Source organism: Ambystoma mexicanum, chromosome 1p, assembly GCF_040938575.1.
Source record: "Ambystoma mexicanum isolate Mex_15411 chromosome 1p, UKY_AmexF1_1, whole genome shotgun sequence".
Lineage (NCBI taxonomy): Eukaryota > Metazoa > Chordata > Amphibia > Caudata > Ambystomatidae > Ambystoma > Ambystoma mexicanum.
The window spans coordinates 596,300,232-596,321,067 of record NC_090921.1 but is presented as its reverse complement, the minus strand read 5'-3'; the positions used below and the strand labels follow the sequence as shown (position 1 = coordinate 596,321,067).

Genomic DNA, 20,836 nt, shown 5'->3' with positions numbered 1-20,836 from the left:
GGCCCTTATTCTCATTTACAATGTGATGCTGTAACTGTAACCTCTCACCCCTCCACCAAGCCTGCACCAGGCATCCACCCTCCCCTAACCCTGTCCTAGACCCACAACACCACCATAAAACTTGGTTCACACCCCGAGACCTTGGTTAAAAGAAATATAGGCAACACGCCCATCATCCCACCACCTTTTGATGTAGCAGTCATGTGCCCTTTGACCAGATAGTATTCAAGCTCACCCCAACCCCGACTGACCATGGTGGCAGTATATTTACTCTTGTACTAACATACTATAAAGTTGTCCACCACTAGATTTAACAAAGTAGAATGATAAAGGAATCCCTGACATGTGCCCCTTGATAGAGTACCTGAACCCATGAAGCAACCCCTTTATTGCATAGTGTTTTTATGATGCAGAGATAAGGGCACCCAGAGTTATGTGCCATTTCTCTTGTGATGTTAGATTAACAACTTGTAGGATTTACAGGGCATTATGAATTATAATGAACACTGAATGAGTATGTGTGGCCTCAAGGGCAAATGTCAGTACAGCTAAAATGTATCAATCCTAACATCTCCTCATCCGCCACTCCACCCCGATGAGCCCAGCTGACCTCCAAGCATCACTGTGACAGCACGTGGAGCCTCATCAATCCTGGAGCTTCGACATTAAACATTGCATACTGTCCAGTCCCCAATGCCCAATCTCATCGATTCATGTAATCCCTAGTTCCCACGTCATAGCTTACGTGGATTTAAACAAAATCTGAATGTTTTCTGATGTCTGGCAGAGCGCTCTCGGAGTTTGAAGAGTTCTCTGCTTGCCCTATTTTGATTTTTGGATAAACTTACTTTTTATCTTCACCCGCACTTGGTCTTGGTCTCATTCCCTCCTTGGATGTGTCCATTATTGACTCTCATTGGGGAGTGATTGCTGTATTTCTGGGGACTCTCACTTTCAAAGGTTATCACCCAAAGTTCATTGAACAAGGAACTGTTTAGTTGATTTGTTGAATATGATTTGTACAGGATCTACGCCCGGAAGAGGGGGGTCCAGGGGTGAAGCCATCACCCAAAGTATGCGTGGAACAGAACTTTGTGTGTGTTTGTTGAAAACATCAGGCTCTCGAAGGCAAAAGACTTTTTATGGAAAATAGACTTAACCATCGAAGAACCTGAAAGCAGAACAGACGTCTCGTGCTGGGAAAGCTTGAGTGTGTGCTGTGCTCCAGAGTCCCGCCTTGTCCTGTGCTCAAAACGTGGGGAAGGAAGGCCACGACTACCGCATCCTGACATATTGTTTGTGCACACTTCATTTCTTATGAGCCCTATTCTACACTCCGTTGTATTTAGTGGAAGGATTTTTCTTAGTATAGGGCTTTTTATTTGACAAGACTCCATTAGGACTGCCTTATTTTGATTAGATGGTCGTAGCTTGCTCCCATCTTAGATTTAGGTTTAGATTAGGTGTTTTTCGACCCTACCTATACAATTTATTAAACACCCTTGAACTGTGATCACTTGTGTCTGTCTATTCTTGTTACCATGCAATCCTTACACTTGTGCCCAACTTCCAACAAATAGACATGGAGACCTTGACCATCACTCTCATTTGCAACTCTCCTCCGCTCAAACACCTCCTGGTCATCAATGACCCCTGGGCTGCAAGTTGCCGATTCAGTTATTAGCCCCCCTCGGGATCCATTGAAACACTACTTCCGCTGGTGGCATCCCGATGGAACAATGGGAGGGAGGGTCATGCGATATTCAGAAGGAAACTGGTACAGCGCCCCTCTTTCACATTCACCTTGGCTATTCGAAAACATCTTCTTCGGGGTGCGCATAAATCTCCTCACATCCCCATTTGCACGTGGCCAGATGGGTGTTATCTTCCGATGACGGAGTCCTTGTGTCTGCAGGAAATCGGAGAACTCCCCGCCCTGGAGCGGGGGATCGTTGTCAGAGCATACTTCCGTGGGTAACCCATGAGTGGCAAATACTTTCTCAAGCACCGGAATAACATCAGCCAGGGATGTTGACTCCACAACTCTACCTCAGGGTACCTCAACCATTGGTCCACCAATACCAGAAAATGCGTGTCTCGACAGATGGACCCAAAGTCCATGTGCATAATGTCCCATGGCAGGCAGCTTCGGTCCATGGTCTCAATTCGAGGTACTTTGCAATGGGGGGCAGCCAGCTGACACCAGACACAGCTCTTGATGAATGCATCCACTTTGTCTTCTAGTCCTGAAAGCCAGACTTGCATGGAGAGACACACCTTGGTCCTAGCTGCTCCGTGATGTCTTTTGTGTGCTAGTTCCATCACCCTTGGGGCCAGCTTCTCCGGTATCACCATCTTGGACCCTCTCAGGACAAACCAATCCATAGTGTACCTGAGCTCATTCTGCACCTACCAGAGTTGTTCCAGAACCTGGGGGCCTCGCAAGTACGTTTGTCCAGTTTTGCAAGTACTCTCTTCCACTCGCCGCTCCTGCCTGCTCTCTGCATGATCTAGAAGCACTCACCTTCTGCTGATGCTGCCTTTATGTAGCCCAGAGATATGGAATTGGGAGTCGCTGCCACTGCAAGCAACCGTACAAATTCTTCTGTCTCCTCTTCCTCGCGACTGCCCTCGGCCTGATCCGACATAAGGGGGTGTCTGGATAAGTAATCTGCTACATTGGCCTTTCCTGGACAGTACACTAGCTCCACATTGTACTCCTGGAGGAGGAGCATCCATTTTCGATACAGGGTGGTGGTTTGGACGATGAACCAGCCATGATTGGTATCAAAGGCTTATGGTTTGCAGCCCCAGAACACTGCCGGGGCCTACCTCTCGATCAGGGAGTACCTCTGCTCTGTCGCAGACAATGACCTGCTAACAAACGCCACTGGCCGAGCCTCCTCATTGGTGTCAGGCTGTAACAGCACTGCTCCCAGGCCAAACAGATTTGCGTCCAAAATGATCTCTGCCTTTTTCCCTGGGTCGAAAAATGTCATTGTGCCGTTGGCCGTGAAGGTGCCCTTGATGCTCTCAAACGCTGTCTGTTCCAGTAGCATCAATCTCCATGCACACACTTTCTTTGTTAAGTTCCAGAGAGGCTCAGACAACGTGGCTAGACCTACCACAGTACGTGGCCATTCCCAGGAAGCAGCGCACCTCGAATGCGTTGCTGGGGGGCTCGCCTCCTGAATGCCTTGCACCTTTGCCGGGTCTTTTTGTTCAAAAATTCACCTTTGTCCTTGTGCAGGGTCAAACCCAGCTGTTGTATCCTGTTGAGGTCTTTCTCTAGTCTGTCTAGGTGTTAATAGCGCCACTGATGCCCACCAGAGCTCCTGTAATGGTGCTTTTAAATACTTCTGTGGCTGAAGAAATAGAGGAATTTGCCGTTTATATCTGTACAGACCCTTGTGTGTGGTGAATGTTGTTATATATCGGGATGCCGGATAGAGTACCAACTGATGGCAGCCTGCTCTTAGATCAAGTTTGAAAAAATACACCACCCCTTGCAGATCTGCGACAAGATCATCCAATGTCAGGGTAATATGCTTCTCTCTCTTGATAGCCCTGTTCGGGAGTCTCATGTCCACACATATGCGGACAGAGTCTGGTTGTTTGGGCTACCTTGCGATCACAGGGAGATCCATGGGGAGGGCCCCTCTACTTCTTTGATGATGTCCAAGATCATCAGGTTGTCCAGCTCCCGCTCTACCTTTTCATGCAGGTGAAACGGGACTCGTCTGTTTTTCGGCACCACAAGCTGCATGGTGGGGTCAATATGGAGCCAGATGAGATCACCCTTTAGCTTGCCAATAATAATAATAATAATTTAACAATAATAATAATTAAATCACGGTGAACACCTCCTGAAACCTATCCAGCAAGGACTGGATGATCTCCAGGTACACACCAAACGTAAAGTTCACTATCCGCAGGGCCTCTGCTGACGAGTAGCTTAGCAGGATCACATCCTTCGCCTTGGTGATGAAGAACCTGGTCTTGGCTGTCATCTCCTCTGCCGGTTTGGGGCAATTAACGTTCCTTCAAAGGGCAGGAGCAAGGGAGATTTCCCCCAAACGTGAATGTGCGTACTAGCATGTCTTTCAATTGCGGTGCTCCTTGCAACGGTCGGTAATGGTCATCTGCCATCACACTCACTGATGCACCAGTGTCAATAAGTAAAGGGACTTTTGGGCTGCATTAGTATGCACATACTAGAGATGAAGAAAACATCCTCCTCCTCTTCAGTAGGTGCTTCCCCAACTGCTGATTGCTCCAGCTGTGCCACTTTCCTTGCCGGTCACTGGAACTGCTGCCGAGGCATGATCTGCCCCTTCGAGTGGGTTGATGGTGCAGGGGCCCTGCAGACTCGTGCAAAATGATTTTGTATTCCGCACCTGCCATAGGTGTGTCCCTTTGCAGGACAATCTCTCACATGGGCGAGATCGTAGCCACATTTGGGGAACTGGGCCAAGCTGGCACCTTGGTTATCCTTCTTGGGCCATGCCTGCTTCTTGAAAGGCCTCTGGGATTGCTGACAGCTCATGCGTCTTCCATTTTAATGGACCTAAATGCCACCCCCATTTTAGCCGCTCGAACATCAGCCAGCTCACACGAACTTCCCATTTCCATGATACGGGCCAAAGGTATGCACGGCTCCCGCTAGATCTGCCACCCCATCTTCGTGGATGAGCAGTCATGAATTTGTGTCCAGTCAAAGGATCGAAAAAAAAAGGATCGAATGCCCTTTTATTCGAATCCAAAAGGGCTGAAAAAAAAAGTATTGAATGCTTTAATATTTATTTATGTTTTTTGGTTTAGTGTGCGTAAAAAAAGAAATAATAAAAAAAAACATTCAGAACTTTTTTTTCCGGCACTTTTGGTGTCGATAAAAAAGGCATTCGATCCTTTTGTTTTCGATGCTTTCACCTATAACCCATGAATGAGCTGAATAAGTACCTCGTCCTCATTCGGCCAGCCGCATGTGAGGACCAGATGGCACAACCTACCATAGAAAGCGTCCAGTGATTTCCCTTCTTTTTGCATCGCGGACCGCATCACAAACCTCTCATAGTCCAAATTCACCAAGGGCGTGAAGTAGTCATGGAGGACACCCTTAGCAGCCACATACGGTTTGTCGAAAGGACGTAGTGCCTTGAAGATCTTGGCACAGAGGGGCCAACTGAGTACAGCAGCAAAGACTTCATTGCATTGCAACTCGTCTCCCCAACATCATCATGGAACATCGCTAGACGCTCAATCCATGCAGAACACTGTGGTCCCAAAGACGCAGGGGCCCATGACACATCAAACTCTTGTAACCGAGCCATGGAAAGGGAACCCTGCTTGTGCAGACCTCTGCTGTCCATTGGCGCAGCAGTAGCATCATCTGCCATTCTCTGCCCCACTCAGGGACAAGGCATCTTTAACTTGAACGTCCAGGGGCACCACATGAGCTCTCTGCAGCCTTCCTGGGCCTACCTTCAATGGCTAGTGGGGGTAGAGAACCAAGGTCAGGAATCCTGGGTCACACTGCCCCTCACAGCCTTTCCAGGCCGAGTTAATACCGGTAGGCGGGGCTACTACACAGCCCTTCGTTCAGATGCAGAGTAGAATGGCAGCAGTGTGCGGGCCCAGCCACCTGATGACTTGTGGGCTCAGGGAGGCGCACAAGCACTCCAAATAGGAGATGCAACCTCCTGGGCACGCAAAACCTACTTGAAATGTCCCCCAATGTCTGAACAGGGCTCCTGCCGCTCGACGCAGCTCTCTGCTCCTGCGAGCGAGTGCCGGCATGCAGAGCGCAACGAGCAACGGCCCGCGTGCCTATCTGACGGCACATCAGTATAAATGCTAAGCGTCACGTGGGGGCCATTCATTTGGCGGGCAAGTCGACCCACCAGCCAGACGACTGCCTCTTCGACAGTTTTGGGGAGGTGACGGACTGTATCCTGGTACAGGCCAACCCCTCACTGTGAACAAAGGAATATGCAGACACAGTTTATGGTTCCGGGCTCCGTCACGCCAATGCCGACATCTTGCACAGTCCAACCCATTATTTACCAGGTGCTGTGAAGTGTCACATCAGGGTCGACTTAAAGGTGCACACAACACACTTTATACTAGCCACACTAGCCTTTCAATCGGCTCTGAATCAAAGAAGCTGTTGGATAAGCAATCCCCTCAAAGCTGAAATGGATTGTAGGAACAGCAGATCTGCAAATTACCTGACCTCCAAAGTTCAAACATCCACCAAAACAGAGAGCTTATTTCAGCTGGCTTAAGGGGCAGAAATATGGTGAGGGTATCAACATATTTGGAGCCATCTAGAGAGGGCCTGATGCAGACTCCAGAAGACAAAGCCTGCTTGGGCACATAAAACTTAATCATAGGTGCTAAAGGCAGCCCAATAAATAGTGAAACAAGCAGGCTCAAACAGCCCTGTGGTCTTTTTTGGCTGCGACCTTCTATAGATCCATGGGGCGTGGGTAGGTGAGTTGGTGTGCATTTAATGGACAAAATGCACATTACGCTCCATCGAAACATGGGGCCCAAAAGGCAAATCGTAAAACATTTCCCACCAAAAATTCATGGGTCCCACATAAGCTGGATCCTCTATGCAGATGATCTAGTCCTGCTTGATGCTACACCAATAGGGCTTCAACGAAAGCTAAGCTGCATGCCCTTGAAGAATATGTTAATATCAACGGGCTGTGTATTAATACCTGCAAATCAGAAATCCTGACATTTCAAGACCTAAGGAACAATAAAGCATGCTCAAAAACAACATTTCAATGGCATGTGGGAAAGAGACCTTGAAGATTGCACAGCACACTAAATACTTGGGCATGACTATCAGCTCAAGTTGGAACGACGCACCCTGGGTAGAAAACGTCAAGGCTAAGCAATTCAAGCTGCTGTGCTAAACAAGAAATACAGCAAGTTTTCATTAAAGCCTGTGATTGACTTTTACAAACAAAAAGCTGTCCCAAAGTTGATTCGTGGTGCAGAGAGTGCTCTAGGTTGTCCATTTGCACTATGGGCCACGTTGGAACAAATCTTCTGGTCAAAGGTCGTATGGCTCCCTAAGGGAACTCCACAGCTTGTATTCATTACGAACTCAATGTAGTATCAATAAATGCAAGAATCTGTTGGAACATGCTTACACTCTATCGCAAAATGAGCATGGAAAACATTCTACCTCAATTTAAAATTCTGCAAGACCCAAACAGTGGAAACAAACAATGTATGTTGACGATGTGGGCACATTGGTGTGAGGAAATAATAAAAGATCTTGATATTGATAACACTATTCTCCAGACTAAAAACTTTGGTTGCAAGATTGGATTGCGACAGGAGATTGGAGACTGAAACACACGATAATGCAGCATGTGTCGAGTGAAGAGAAAGCTTTGAATAAACCACAGGTATATTTGGTGAAATTTCCCGATCGGCATCATAGACTTCTATATATGAAATTCCGCCTTAACCGGTTTAAGACTAAAGAGACACTAGCCTATGGACAAAACACGTTGGCATTAAACGTACATGTAGGCTCTGTAATCACCAAGATGAGTTCTTGAAACATCTCACTTTATTCTATAAAGCCCTCCAGGCAGAAACAACTAAGCACATGGGGCGTTTTATTGCAGGGAATCAGTCGTTAAGTGCTGAAGAATGGTGGCTGGTGGCGGTTGCTTTTTGATGACTAACAGAAAGTTAAGTGCTTTTTGATGACTAACAGAAAGTTAGCAATTGATTAGACTTTTTTTTGGAAGATATGACAAAACGATTAGCAGAAGCGAATGATGAATCAAACACATCGTTATAAGTTGTTTGTTTATATATTGTAAAGTGAAGTACGATGTGATAAATGTATTAAGTTGGAATGGATGAAATTGGGGAATTAACCTCAACTTCTTCTTTTTTTCTTTTAAAGGTTTGTAACATTCGCAAGAAGGGATAATTTGATCTTGGGTTGATAGGATATCTTGTGGGATGGGGCAGCAATTGGCAAGGCTGATATGCTGACCAGTCCTTTGAATGCACAATGATGTCCCTTGCAGGAAGAATGAGCACTTTCATTAAAAATAAAAAGGACTTAAGCAGTGAAAAAAGGAAAATCACTTCTCGGCATGAATGCCACCGCAGTGCACTAACAGCATCCACTCGGGAAGCAGAGGACGTAGGTTGACTTCCACTCCCACACCAGTCAGTAAGCTCGACAGTGTATGCCCTCCCGTCTGAAAGACATATCTGTGCAGAGAAAAACTCATAATCACAGAAGCGTTTCAAACTTCTCCTCTGTCCAATATAAAGTTTAATGTATTTCCTTGGTTAGCCAGATCTTAAACGTGTACACATAAATTTGAGTCAAACGTTCCAAACATATTTAAATTCGACATCCAATTAAAAATTAAATGTTGCAGGCAGACATGTTGATATAGAATTTTGAGCTATTGGAACCCAGTGAGTCATGGGCAACCAATCACAATGTTCAGAATTCGGCAATGTTCAGAATTCGGTGTTACCCACGAGGACCACAATGATCTCAGGTCTGCTGCCAGCTTCGCCCTCTGTTGCTCCCCATATGGAATCCTATAGCACATCCCTCCACTATCACCGGCCTCCAGTCACTTCCCCAAACCAACGTTTACCTCTGCTCACCAGGCTGCCATCGCCCGCGCCGTCTGATGGCCCTCAATGGAAATAGAGATGGGACTGACAATGGTAGTGAGAGAATGAAGGGTCCCATCTCCATTTTCATCGTAGCCATCTTATTAAAACGTTTTCTGTGTGTTACTTATGCAACTGCCATCGCAATGTGTGCACCTCATTTCTCAACTAAACAAAAAGGGCCTATTAGCTTCCCGAACATTATGCCAGTGGTCCAATAATACCATTGCAGGTGGGGTTTCCCAGGACGTAATGGCACTAAAGGCCCCATTAAAGGCAAAGCACGTCTGCAAGGGTATTATTGCTAGGATTACTGACCGGTAATTTTCATTACTCGAAGTCCTACTCTTCCTCGTCACAGTACTTACCTGCCCTGCATCCGCTCCAGAAACCCTTCTTCACTTGTTTTTTTCTTTTGAGGTACATTACCTCCTACTTACTCACAAGTCCCAGTTCTTAATAACTACTCACAAGCCCCGGTTCTTAAAAACCAAGCCGGTACATGGGACCCTCCGCGCAGGGAGGTACAGGAGGGCGGTCAGTACTGTGACAAGGAAGAGTAGGACTAGGAGTAATGAATACTACCGGTAAGTGAGCATAGCATTAAGCATAGCATTACCTCCACGTCCCTCTTCCTCATCCCAGTACTTACCTCTGAGGTATACCAAAGCATAGCCAACAGGGAGAGGTCCCAATGAGACACAGAGAGACTGCTGAAACACAAAACACCACTTTAATCCCCCAGATAATCACATACCAACAGACAAAACCCCAACCCCAAAGGAGCCATCCCTGGTGTGAGACATGTTCAGCCTGTAATGGTTGAGAAATGTGCTCTGGTACGCTCAGACAGCAGCCCTACAAATCTGCAGAGACACCCCCTGGGCATCTGTCCAGGAATCTGCCATTCCCCTCGTGGAGCGACCCTGGCCATGTTCAGGCACAGTCAATCTAACAGACATAAACCATGGAGATGACAGTGCAGATCCAATGGCTGATGGACACCACCGAGGCCTTCTTCCATGCCCGAGCAGCGCCAAATGTAACAAGCAAGCTATCGGTACGATGGAACTGCTCCGCATGCCAAGCCACCTTGTCAGAAGTCTGGGGATTCTGGAACAAGGCCAGGAGAACCAGATCCTGGGATGTGTGAAAACAAGACACCAGCGTTGGAAGAAACTTGGGGTCACAGCACAAACAAATTGAATCAGGTAGCTCCCGCAGAAAAGGAGGGTGACACAACAAAGCCCCCACATCCCCCTGTCATCCGGCAGATGTGATGGCAATCAGGAAACCGTCTTGAGAGTGAGGTACCGGATGTCGGTGTCCGCAAGGGGTTCAAAAGCAGGACCCTGGAGGAACCGAAGGAGAAGAGGAAGATCCCATGGAGGAACACACTTATAGGCACAGGGCAAGGAGCATTCAGACCCATAAGGACCCTCCGCACCAAAGCATTCCCCACCATACGGCCCTCAGAGTCCCCTTGGAGGATCTTAATAGAGGCCCACTGGGAGCGTGGGCCTCTGACTCCGCCAGCCCTTTATCGAACCCCTGCTGGAGGAACTGGAGAACAGAAGGCAACACACACTGAAGTGGAGAGGACTCCAGACCGCCCACACTAATCCAGAAAATGCCCCTAGTGTTGATCATAGGTCTTTAAGGAAGAAGGCCATCTAGCCTGGAGAATAGAATCGACCACCAAACCAGAAAACCCCTGAGAAGTCAACCGAGACCGTGCAAGATCCAAACTGCCAATTGAGTCTACCGGACCGCGAACCACAGACCAACTTGCAGAGGGCAAGGCCACCTTGGAATCAACCACGGCTCCTGATATTAGAGCTCCAGAAGAGAAGGGAACCAAGCCTGTCGAGGCCAGAAAGGAGCAAAAAATGTCAGGGCACCCTGCATCCCCTGATCCACTGCACTACCCGGGGAAGAAGATGGAGAGGAGGAAAACCATTAAGGAGACCCTGTGGTCACTCCAGATTTAGGGCATCCACTCCCCAAGCACACACTGTCGGAAACTGGGAGCAGAAGAGAGGGACCTTTGCAGAGGCTTGCGAGGCAAAGAGATCCAAAATCGGACACCCAAACCTATTGCAGATCTCTTCAAAGACCCTGTCCGATAGGACTAGATCCAGGGATGAAGGGAAATCCGGCTGAGGTGATCTGCCTGAATGTTGTCCACCCCCCTGATGTGTGTGACCTCCAGAGACACTAGATGTTTCTCCCCCCAGGCAGCGATCTGAGAGGGTGCAACCTGAACCTCCCAGACGATTTACATAAGCCATGGCCGTCGTGATATCAGTCCTGACCACCAACAACTGGCCCCCCAGAGACTCCCCGAAAAACAACAGGGCGCAGTGAATGGTACACAATTCTTTCCAGTTGGACGAGCGACTAAGTTCCTGCAGTGCCCAGACCTCCTGTGCTGAACGGGCACCCAGAATGGCTCTCCACCCTCGCCCGCTGGCATCAGTAGTAAGAGTGAGCCTCATGGGTCGAACTAGGGCCAGCCGCGCACAGAGATTGCGGACCTGCAACCACCACGGCAGATCCACCTTCAGAGTTCAAGAGACTGAGACAGTGACTTCATATGCCTGAGAAGCCGGAAGCCAGTGGCCCAAAAGATAGGAGACCAGGGGACGCAGATGCAGGTGGCCCCAAGGGTCCAGAAAAATACAGGAGGCCATGTGCCTCTGCAGAGTAAGCAACAGGTGAGCAGGAACCCTCAGCTCACAGAGAACTTTGCGGAAAACAGAATGAAGCCACCGGACCCTCTCCAGATACAAGAAGACCTTCCCCGCCCTTGTTGGGCCCCAATACCAGATCTTGGGACGGCCTCAGGTGGGACTTTTGCCAGTTGATCCGAAACCCCCAGTCTTGCAGTAGCCGCGCAGACCAGACGTAGATGAACCAGGACCATCCCCCACTCTACTGCCTTGACTAGCTAGTCGTCCAGGTAGGGGAAAAGCTGAATACCCTGCAGGTGGAGATGAGCCACCAGGGAAGCCATCAACTTGATGAACACCCTGGGGCCTGGGGGGGCCGAACACAACCCAAAAGGGAGGACCCGGAACTGAAAATGCAGATTCATCACAGAAAAATGGAAGAATTGGGCCTGGGAGGCAAACCATGCCACATGGTAATAAGCGTCCTGGAGATCCAAGGACGCTAACCAATCTGTAATGCATCCCGCCGGCTGCCCTAGACTGTGGTGTTTCTTTAGTCAAGCGTCCCTATGGAAACGTTGGAGAAAGGGATCCCAAACCAAGATGGTGCCCAACAGCGCACAGAGCGTGGTGACGTCACCACACTTGCATCCAGGTGGGAAGCTCTTGATCAGGAAAAAAGAGAGGACCAGGACAGGTATGATGTGCATTACAACGGTTACCCGTGGTTGCCATACACTCAGTTAATTTTTCTTCTTCACAGCTCTGGCCGCGCTTCTGCTCTCCTGCCTCGCCCGCCCTCTCTCCTGGCTTCCAGCCTCTGGTCTCGCCGGAGTACGGCTCCTATGGTTTCTCGCTCTCCTTGTCTCTGTTCTGCCTTCTCCCCAGCTCTCTACTCTCTCCTTGGCTCCTCCCCATTCTGCCTTCAACTGGGGCTCATTCCCTCTACTGCTATTCAGTCCTGCAGTTCAGCTTGCTGCTGTAGTGGATCCTTACTCTGCTTCAGCAACTCCTCGACATTAGTCGGGTTTATTCCTTCGTCAGATGCAAGTGCGAATCCTCCACGCTACGCTACCAGCTTCAATACTTTGGACTGTATCATAGCTCAAGTTTTTTTTCCCCTTGCAACCTGGCTCTCTGTGTGGCCCCTACACCCCCCGGATATATATATATATATATATTTGGGTTGCACGGTGGCATCTTGGAAGGACAGGCCTTGCCTCTTTTCGCCTAAGGACACCAAGCCTAAGGAGGCAAGTTCTGCCACTGACAGTTTGCAATGCCAGAAAAAGAAGAAAAAGGTTACCATGGAGCAAGTCCCGGAATTGCTAGCAGCCGTTCAAGGGCTATCTTTAGAGGTACAGAACTTGAAAATGGCAATTGCCGTATTAAGACAAGCCTTGCTCCAATGTGAACCTCCTGGTGAGGCTGGTCAGTATAGGAGGACCTCCGCTAGAGAAATACGATGGCGAACCTAAGAAATACAGAGAGTTTCTTGATGCATGCACCGTAGCGTTCACGTTCAGACAAGCTGTTTTCCATCAGAACGTTCTAGAGTGGGGTTTGTGATATCTCACCTGACAGGAAGTGCATTGTCATGGGCCACACCATTGGTGGTGTCAGCGAGACCTTTACTGGATGACTACTAAGTATTTATAGAAGCCTTTGCCCGCATATTTGACAGACCCGAACTTACCTACACAATACAATATACCTTGTTGGACTTTACTCAAGGTGCCATGGATGTTCTCACCTATGTAACGAAATTTAAGCAATTGGCACATCAGACTGCTTGGCCATAAGAGGCTTGCATAACCTTATTCCGAAGGGGGTTGACAGAAGAATTGAAGGACAAACTCGCACGCGTACCACGCCCTCCTTCTTTTGACAATTTAGTCAAACTGGTGCTCCAAATTGATTATCGTCTTCAAGAAAGAAGACAAGTATGTAAGCGTTCATGAAGTCTCAATCCTCTGATCTATCCGGCCTTACCTGGTCCAGAGCAAAAGGGCATCTATAAAGAGGAACCCAATCCGATTGGAACAGCAAGATGCCCATTGTCAGAGGAGGAACGGTTAAGGCGCAGAAGCAAAGGCCTGTGTATGTACTGCGCATCGGCAGAACATCTGGTTAGGATGTATCCTCTGGCCCCACCTCGCAAGGCAGGAAACGTCAATTCCCGCTCGTAGTAGCAACCTACTTTTTGGAATACAATTCAGGTCCCAAGAAAGAGGAAACTGAAATCAATTCCAGAACTGGAATGTTAGTCATACAGATTAATCTGTCCATTCCCGGGCTGGCCACCATAATAACACAAGCCATGGTAGACTCAGGAGCAGAGGGTATGTTTATGGACCATGGTTGGGCCTGCAAAATGAAGATACAGAGGGAGAGAAAAGAACAAGCCATACCTTTGGAAGGTGTTACAAAATCATACGGTTCTACTTGTTCTAGTCTTAGATCTAATAAATAACGCACATTAACCAGTCATATTGGGCATAACCTGGCTGTCCAAGCATAACCCTTATATTAATTGGTCCGCTCAGACTCTGTTTTTGGCATCAGAGCACTGTATGCACTCTTGTATGGCCTTTGACTTCGAAGAAAGAAGAAAGAGCTGTTCCTCCATCCAAGGTATTGGCGCCGTATCCTCGGTGGCTACTGTAATACCTGCCAAATGTGTCATATCGGGAGATCTTTGGAACTTAAGATAAGAAGATCTTTCCACCTCACAGGTCTGACGATTTCTCAATCGACCTGATACCTGGTACCACAGTTCCCTTTAGCAGGATGTATTTGTTAATTCCCGTTGAGAAGAAAGCCCTGCGGCAATACCTTGATGGAACATATTCACAATGGGTTAATCACGGAATCCAAATCCGCAGGAGGGGCTTCCTTATTTTTTCTACCCAAGAAGGATACAACAGAATTAAGGCCCTGCATCGATTACAGGGGATTAAACAGGATCACAGTGAAGGATAAATACCCATTACCCCTGATTCCTGATATATTGGAGGCCGTCCAATTTGCCAAATTCTTCACAAAATTAGACTTACGAGGAGTCTACCACTTGATAAGAATCAAAACCGGAGACGATTGTAAGACAGCGTTTCGCATGCCATTCGGTCATTTCCAGTATCAAGTAATGCCCATCCGTTTAGCCAACACGCCAGCAGTATTCCAAAGGTAGATGGGCCATCTTTTTGCCAATCTCCGGATGAATTCAGTGGTTATCTATCTGGATGACATTCTAGTGTTTTCAGCCACTCAGGAAGAACATGATGTCCACGTTTGTCAAGTTCTGGAAAGACTACAGGCACAACAATTGAAGGTCAAACTGTAAAAGTGCGTGTTTAATGTCTCCACGGTACCCTATTTGGGTTACAACCTTTCTGGTAAAGGAGTCCCCATGAACCCCAGAAAGATTAAGGCCATACTACAGAGACAGCTCCACACATCATTAAAGAACTCCAAAGGTTTTTGGGAATGGCCAATCGTTACAGAAAGTTAATTGTTAACTTTTCGTCTCTGGTCTTATCTCTGACCAGACTCGTCAAGGAAGACGTTCCATTTTGTTGGACTGAAATCCCCCAAAAGGCTTTTGAACTCCTTAAAGACCGTTTTATATTTGCCCCTCTTTTGTGGCAACCGGACTACCAACGGAAATTCATCCTAGAAACAGATACCTCTGATGCGGCTATTGGAGCGGTCTTAAAACAGCGCCAAGAGAATCAAGTTGAACATCCCCTGGCCTTCTTCTCTAAGACCTTAAGCCCCACAGAATGCAATTACTCAGTCCTGGAAAAAGTTACTCGTCATCAAGATGGCTGTTAAAGAATGGAGACATTTGCTGCTCGCTGCTTCTCAGCCCACAGAAATAAAAACACATCATCGCAACCTAATGTCATTACAAAAGTTTGATTGTCAAAACAGTAGGCAGGCTCGATGGGCTCACTTCTTTTCTCATTACTCTTTTGTCATGACCTATATTTCTGGATCTAAGAACATAATTGCTGATCTTTTGTCCAGAAAAGGTCATCAGACGTTAGAAGAACCGGTTTGGGGGAAGATGTTCCAAACATCTACTTTTATACTCACCTTCGATACAGGGTTGCAGCAGTTACAAGCCGACAGTACGAGAAACCCTCTGGATCCGAGATTACATTCTCTTCTGTCTCATAAGGACGGTCTGTACTATTACAATTCGGCAATTCATGTACCCACGCCTGAATTTCGGTTGAAGGTTCTTCAATTGGGATACGGTTCATTGGTGGCGGCTCACCGTGGACAAAAGGCTGCCACGGATCTCAAGAGATACTTTTGGTGGCCCAACTTAGCTTGAGATGTAAAAGTTTACCTTCTGGAGTGTTCAGTATATGCCCAAAACAAGATGCCTTGTCGACTACCAGCAGGTCAACTCTGTTCTCCCTCTTTGCCTTCTCGGCCTTGGCAGAACATTTCTACTGATTTCATTGGGGAATTAACAGAATCCAAGGGCTGCACCGTGATAATGGTGACTGGATTCTTTCACAAAGCTGGCTAATTTTTCCGGCTTAAAGAAGTTACCTACTGCTGAGGAGATGAGTGCAGTTTTCCTGAGGAATGTGTTTTGATTACATGGCTTACCAGAGTCCATAACCTCTGACCGAGGAGTTCAATACACATCTAGGTTTTGGGGAGCCTTATGTAAGCATTTGGGAATCTCACGAAACCTGTCATCAGGATACCATCCAGAGACCAATGGACAGACGGAGCGCCTTAGTCAAACCCTTGAGCAGCATTTCTGATGCTTCACTAATAGATCTCAGGACAATTGGGTGTCTCTTCTGCTCTTAGCAGAATTTTCCTATAATAATGTTATTCATTCAGCTACAGGAAAGACCCCTTTTCTATGATCCTATGGTTTTCATCCCACAAGGTTCCCTAAACCCTCATCTGTTGTCACTCATGTACCTTCTGTAGAAGAAAATATCAAGAACTTACAGGATATACAACAACAGACTCTCCAAGCTCTGAAAGAGGCTCAGCTAAGTTATAAGAGATTTGCCCATCTAAAGAGGAGAAAGGCAGAGGACTATCAGAAAGTCGACCTAGTCTTGTTATCCTACACACATCTAGCTAGATGACTTAAACCTGGCAAGTTCTCGCCAAGATATTTCGGACCATTTCCTATTGAAAAAGCCATTAATCCAGTAGCATACAAGCTCAAGTTGCCAGCATATTGGCACTGCATACATCCAGTATTACATACTTCCCGACGGAAGTCTTTAAAGGGAAGACACCAAGAACACATCATTCCCCCGCTGGAGGATTATGCAGGTGAATTGGAGGGGGGGCCCTGACGGCTGCCTGATCTGAAGAAGTAAGATTCTATTGTTTACCAGTCTTAAATAGCACACGTCAGGATATTTTATGGCGTGCTGCTGAGGCTCTAAACCCATTGCCTTTCTGTTTTAAAAAGTACATTCTGCCTTTATCAATTCATCACGTATTCCTTTCTGTGTTCACTGTTGTATACATAGTTTGTGTGTTCCTTATGGCACAACTATGTAGCATTCTTTCCTTCCTGAGGGAATTATGTTGATAATGTGCAATAGGGAACAGTGAAATGCATATTGATCAACTGAGTGCCACAATGGTTCAGAACGTTAAGAGTGTGAAGCACCCATTGTAGAGATATGTGTTCATATGCAAAAATAGATTATCACATTCCAGCAAGGCTGGCTGAGCCTTTCCTATGCCTGAAGTTTATAAACCTGCCTGCATATGTACTTGGTTTTGCAGAACATCATCTGCTATTATCAGCAATGTACCTGCACCAGATAGGGGTTGTTTTATCATCCGTACGGTGAAGGTCTAGAAATTGGTTTGTTCAGATGCAGTGTTGAAAAACCTAGTCAATCGCCTCCAACAATGGCATAAACTGTTAGTCCGAGAGGTGAATAAGTATCCAAATTCAAGACTATGGAACTAAAGCGTTCATGATTGTATCCTGGATTTACCAGCAGACGATACAGTGATCCTAGTCAAATCATCTACTATATCTTACATTGCTGTGCTGTCTTCTGTGAGGTTTGCCTTCCCTCATGCTGCTGGTATCGTTTAGCCCATTATTTGATCTTTCTTCTTATGTAGGCCATATGGGTGGAAGGGTTGGTAGACAGAAGAGAGTGGATCAGATGCTGCAGGCCCCAGGCAAGCATTTTTAAATGTGTGCTTGTTTGACACAAAAAAAACGGTTTGCTTTTTGGTAAAAGTCAAAAGTTTTGTATGCACGTTTATAAATGAAAATGACACAAGCCATTGTTTTGGAAGTATTTAAAGCTTTAAAATACAAAAGACAAACCCAGATTAAATTTGTTAAATCACATCAATTGGTATGCTGGTACTTATATACTTCCCTTGATGATGGAGAGAATGAAGCTAAAATCATTCCCATTTTGCATAACACCCTTTTATAATATTTTGTTTAAAAATGGTCAGGTTTCGTAATGTGATTTGCAAACTTTCCAAATCTGTTTTTATACAATTAGATTATTTTAGTTCATGGTAAGAACTAGAAAAGAAGGTGTTCAAATTTTGAAATTGCAGAGTTGGCACAAATCCCAGCCTCACCTCTTCACCCCTTAACCAATGTGTGTTCCTGGGCATCTCATTTAATCTTGTATTGCCAAACCTCTCAATGTTGCCAATCCCTAAACCTTTCAAAATCCCTTCAGAGTGATTTCCTCCTCATAGTATGATCTTCATAAAAGCCTTATTCATGGTTTCATTGGCTATTGGGTTGCTTTCACTTTAATAGTGAGCATATTTATATCGCACACCACAGGCATTTGTTCCTTTGATATCTAATGGCAACACTATTTGAAAACCATACCCCATGTCTAATCTCAGTTTGTATGGATAAAGACACCTTCCTGGTAGCTTCTAATCTGCATCCACAATCCATGCTACGGTATGTGTTTCTTTCTCCTTCCTTCCAATTGGTCTCTTCTATCCATGTATGAGCACTTTTGCATTCTGTAAGGCAGATAATGTGATTTCTCTGTCTTTTATGGGTTACATGTGCCTTTTACATACAGTCCTGCATTATTACTACAGGCTGCATACCTTCCTGGATGCTACTGATAAAAAGTATCCTGTATGTACTAGCACAGTAACCTCTTCGTAGACTGCTAATGTTGGTCTTCAAATGCTACTTGTTTATCATTGAGATTAGAGCAAGAACGAAGCGGGTAAGGGGACTTAAAAGGAGTAAACATGCTTATTATGCTGCGAGACAGCATATCAATTTATAGGATGTGAGCGCGAAAGAGGGGGCGCGACAGTATTCTTGAACCCTTAATTACTTTGTTTTGGTGGAGGGGGGCCCCAAAAGATGTCCATGCCCAGGGCCGTAAAAGTGCTTAATGCTTAAGATGGCCCTGGTCAAAATTGTACATGATAAACCCGTAAAGTAGCTACTCTGTCTCACAATCACTAGCCTCCCCCACCTATGCTGAGGAGTGCCAGGTCCTCTTCAACAGCTGGGAATAGTCTTAAATGAAGCTGAGAAGGTTCACATCACAAAGACCATCTGTGTTTAATATATGTTGATCCACAACACATTGCCCTAACCGCAGCAGTAGTTACACCTCAGTCTACTAAAATTGCAACTACACAGAGGGCGGTGGGAGCATGGGGTACTGCCTAGTCAAGACAATGACCAAGCTTTATCCAGCGCAAAACTATTTTGCTTGTCTGATCTTGGGCCTGAAACGGTTCAAGCATATTAGCCAAATTCAGATGGTGGCACACTGGATGACAATTAGTCAACAGCTTTCAACAGGCCTCGTTTGGTTCACAGAGTCCTACGCAACAGTGTACCAATTCAGATTTTCAACACATTTGTTCAAGAAAGGCATAATTCTATTAAAGACATGAAGACAAAGGATTATGCTTTCTCTTAAACTTTACTTCTCGAGCAGCTTCAATAAACACCAATAATGACAGTAACAAAGTCAAAAAGCTCCATGTCCCACTTTTGAGTCTTTGGTAGTCCAGGATATTATTGGTCCATGAAAACTGTTACTCTCACCTGGTATCCACAGGGACGCCACGCAGCAGGGTTACTCGCTGGTATGCTTCTCAGCTTTGCCCAGATGTGGTGTGCGGGGAAGGTTCTGCCTGAAAATACAGGAGGACTGTGTTCAAGGCTGACCGACTGGGGTAAGTATCCTCCCTCCATCCCCGTATGATTTCAGTCCCTCTGGCGCCCTCTCCTCACCTTGTGGTAGAATTAGGCGTGCTCTCTGTCCTGCCTTCTTTGCAGGGGCGCATTGTCTTTCATGGGCGTGTGCGATCCAGTTACTTCACTGAAGCCGGCCCGTTTGATATTGTTCAGGTAGGTCTTATTGCTGCTCTTTAGTTTTGTTGTCTCTTTTTTCTCCCTTAGGTATGCAGAGCTTCAGGGTGGCGAACTGGCTTGGTTGAGCCCCGCTGGAAAATGATAGCGTATTAAGAGCGCTATGATGCGGTAAGTAAGCGCTATGCGCAGCAAAGTCTTGCCTTTGCTAACCTGTGTTTTCCTTCCTTGTAGGTCGCAGTGTTCTTCAGCGCAAGTGGAATGTCCGGAGTGATGCCAGCCGAGAGGCGACCAGCCAGATAAGCCTTTTGAGCAGTTCGTAACTTGCAAATGTCTCTACTGCTTTCTTTAATGTTGCCTCTATCTTCCTCTTTTAGGTCGTTCTGTCCGGGAGGCGTGCAGATTCGAGGAAGCTGTTCTCAGTAGCTGCAATTGGCTAAAGATGAAGACTGCAGGTAAGATGCTACTGCTAATGATGTTCCTTTTGTCTCCTTGCAGGTTCTGCTTCTCGAGGGAATAGCTGGACACGGTGAGGGTCACGTTGCAAGCTGCAAAGTAACGTGAAGCGTGTTGTCTTGCTCGGGTGTGGTTTAAATAGCCCCAACAAAATAGTCCAGGTAAACTAGTCCCTAGGCTGCCACACCCAAAACACTAGACCGCATAGCTTGGTTCCTTGGAACCAAGCAATGTGGAAGCCTCCATGTTGGCTGACAACACATTAAGTAGTTCCCAAGCACATGTTTTTCATGGTGTATGAGCCTGGCGCCAAAGGCGTCAGGAGTGGCGCCAAGAGGGTTTTGGGAGAGGATGCCAGGCTCTAGAGGCCCGAGTCCTGACTCCACCTGGCCAATGGGTTTGCCAGAGGGGGTTTTGTGGGAGGGTCGTGACAAAAACCCACGTGACAATATTAACCAATCCACCTTCCTATAGTCCCATAAACACTGGTGATCCCTTAAAACCTCCTCTTTCTTTTGCTTATCCAATATTGCACCCCAACAGGTAAATGTGAAACTCCAATGCAAATCCTCCAACTCTCAGTTCCCCGCTGGTTTGCTATCCACATTGGTACAAACGACAAAGAAACATATCACAGTAAACTCAATGAAAGAGGGGGGAAAATCATGTCATGCCATCACATCATATC

At 46.6% G+C, this 20,836-nt stretch overlaps 1 protein-coding gene across 3 annotated transcripts in view; it reads right to left on the bottom strand.

The window, feature by feature from the left end:
* ACER1 (alkaline ceramidase 1) overlaps positions 1–20,836 on the bottom strand; it is a 542,852-nt gene that overhangs the window by 435,894 nt on the left and 86,122 nt on the right. Inside the window, exons 1-2 of one of the 3 annotated variants that reach the window (XM_069649552.1) lie at positions 19,615–20,755; positions 19,426–19,514 (exon numbers count right to left, since the gene is read on the bottom strand). The exons of 1 other annotated variant lie outside the window; for it this stretch is intronic. The gene's annotated coding sequence lies outside the window, so the exon portion shown is untranslated. Of the gene's footprint in view, positions 1–19,425; positions 20,756–20,836 lie in introns of those variants that run through there. One more of the 3 variants, XM_069649551.1, reaches the window with a different exon arrangement.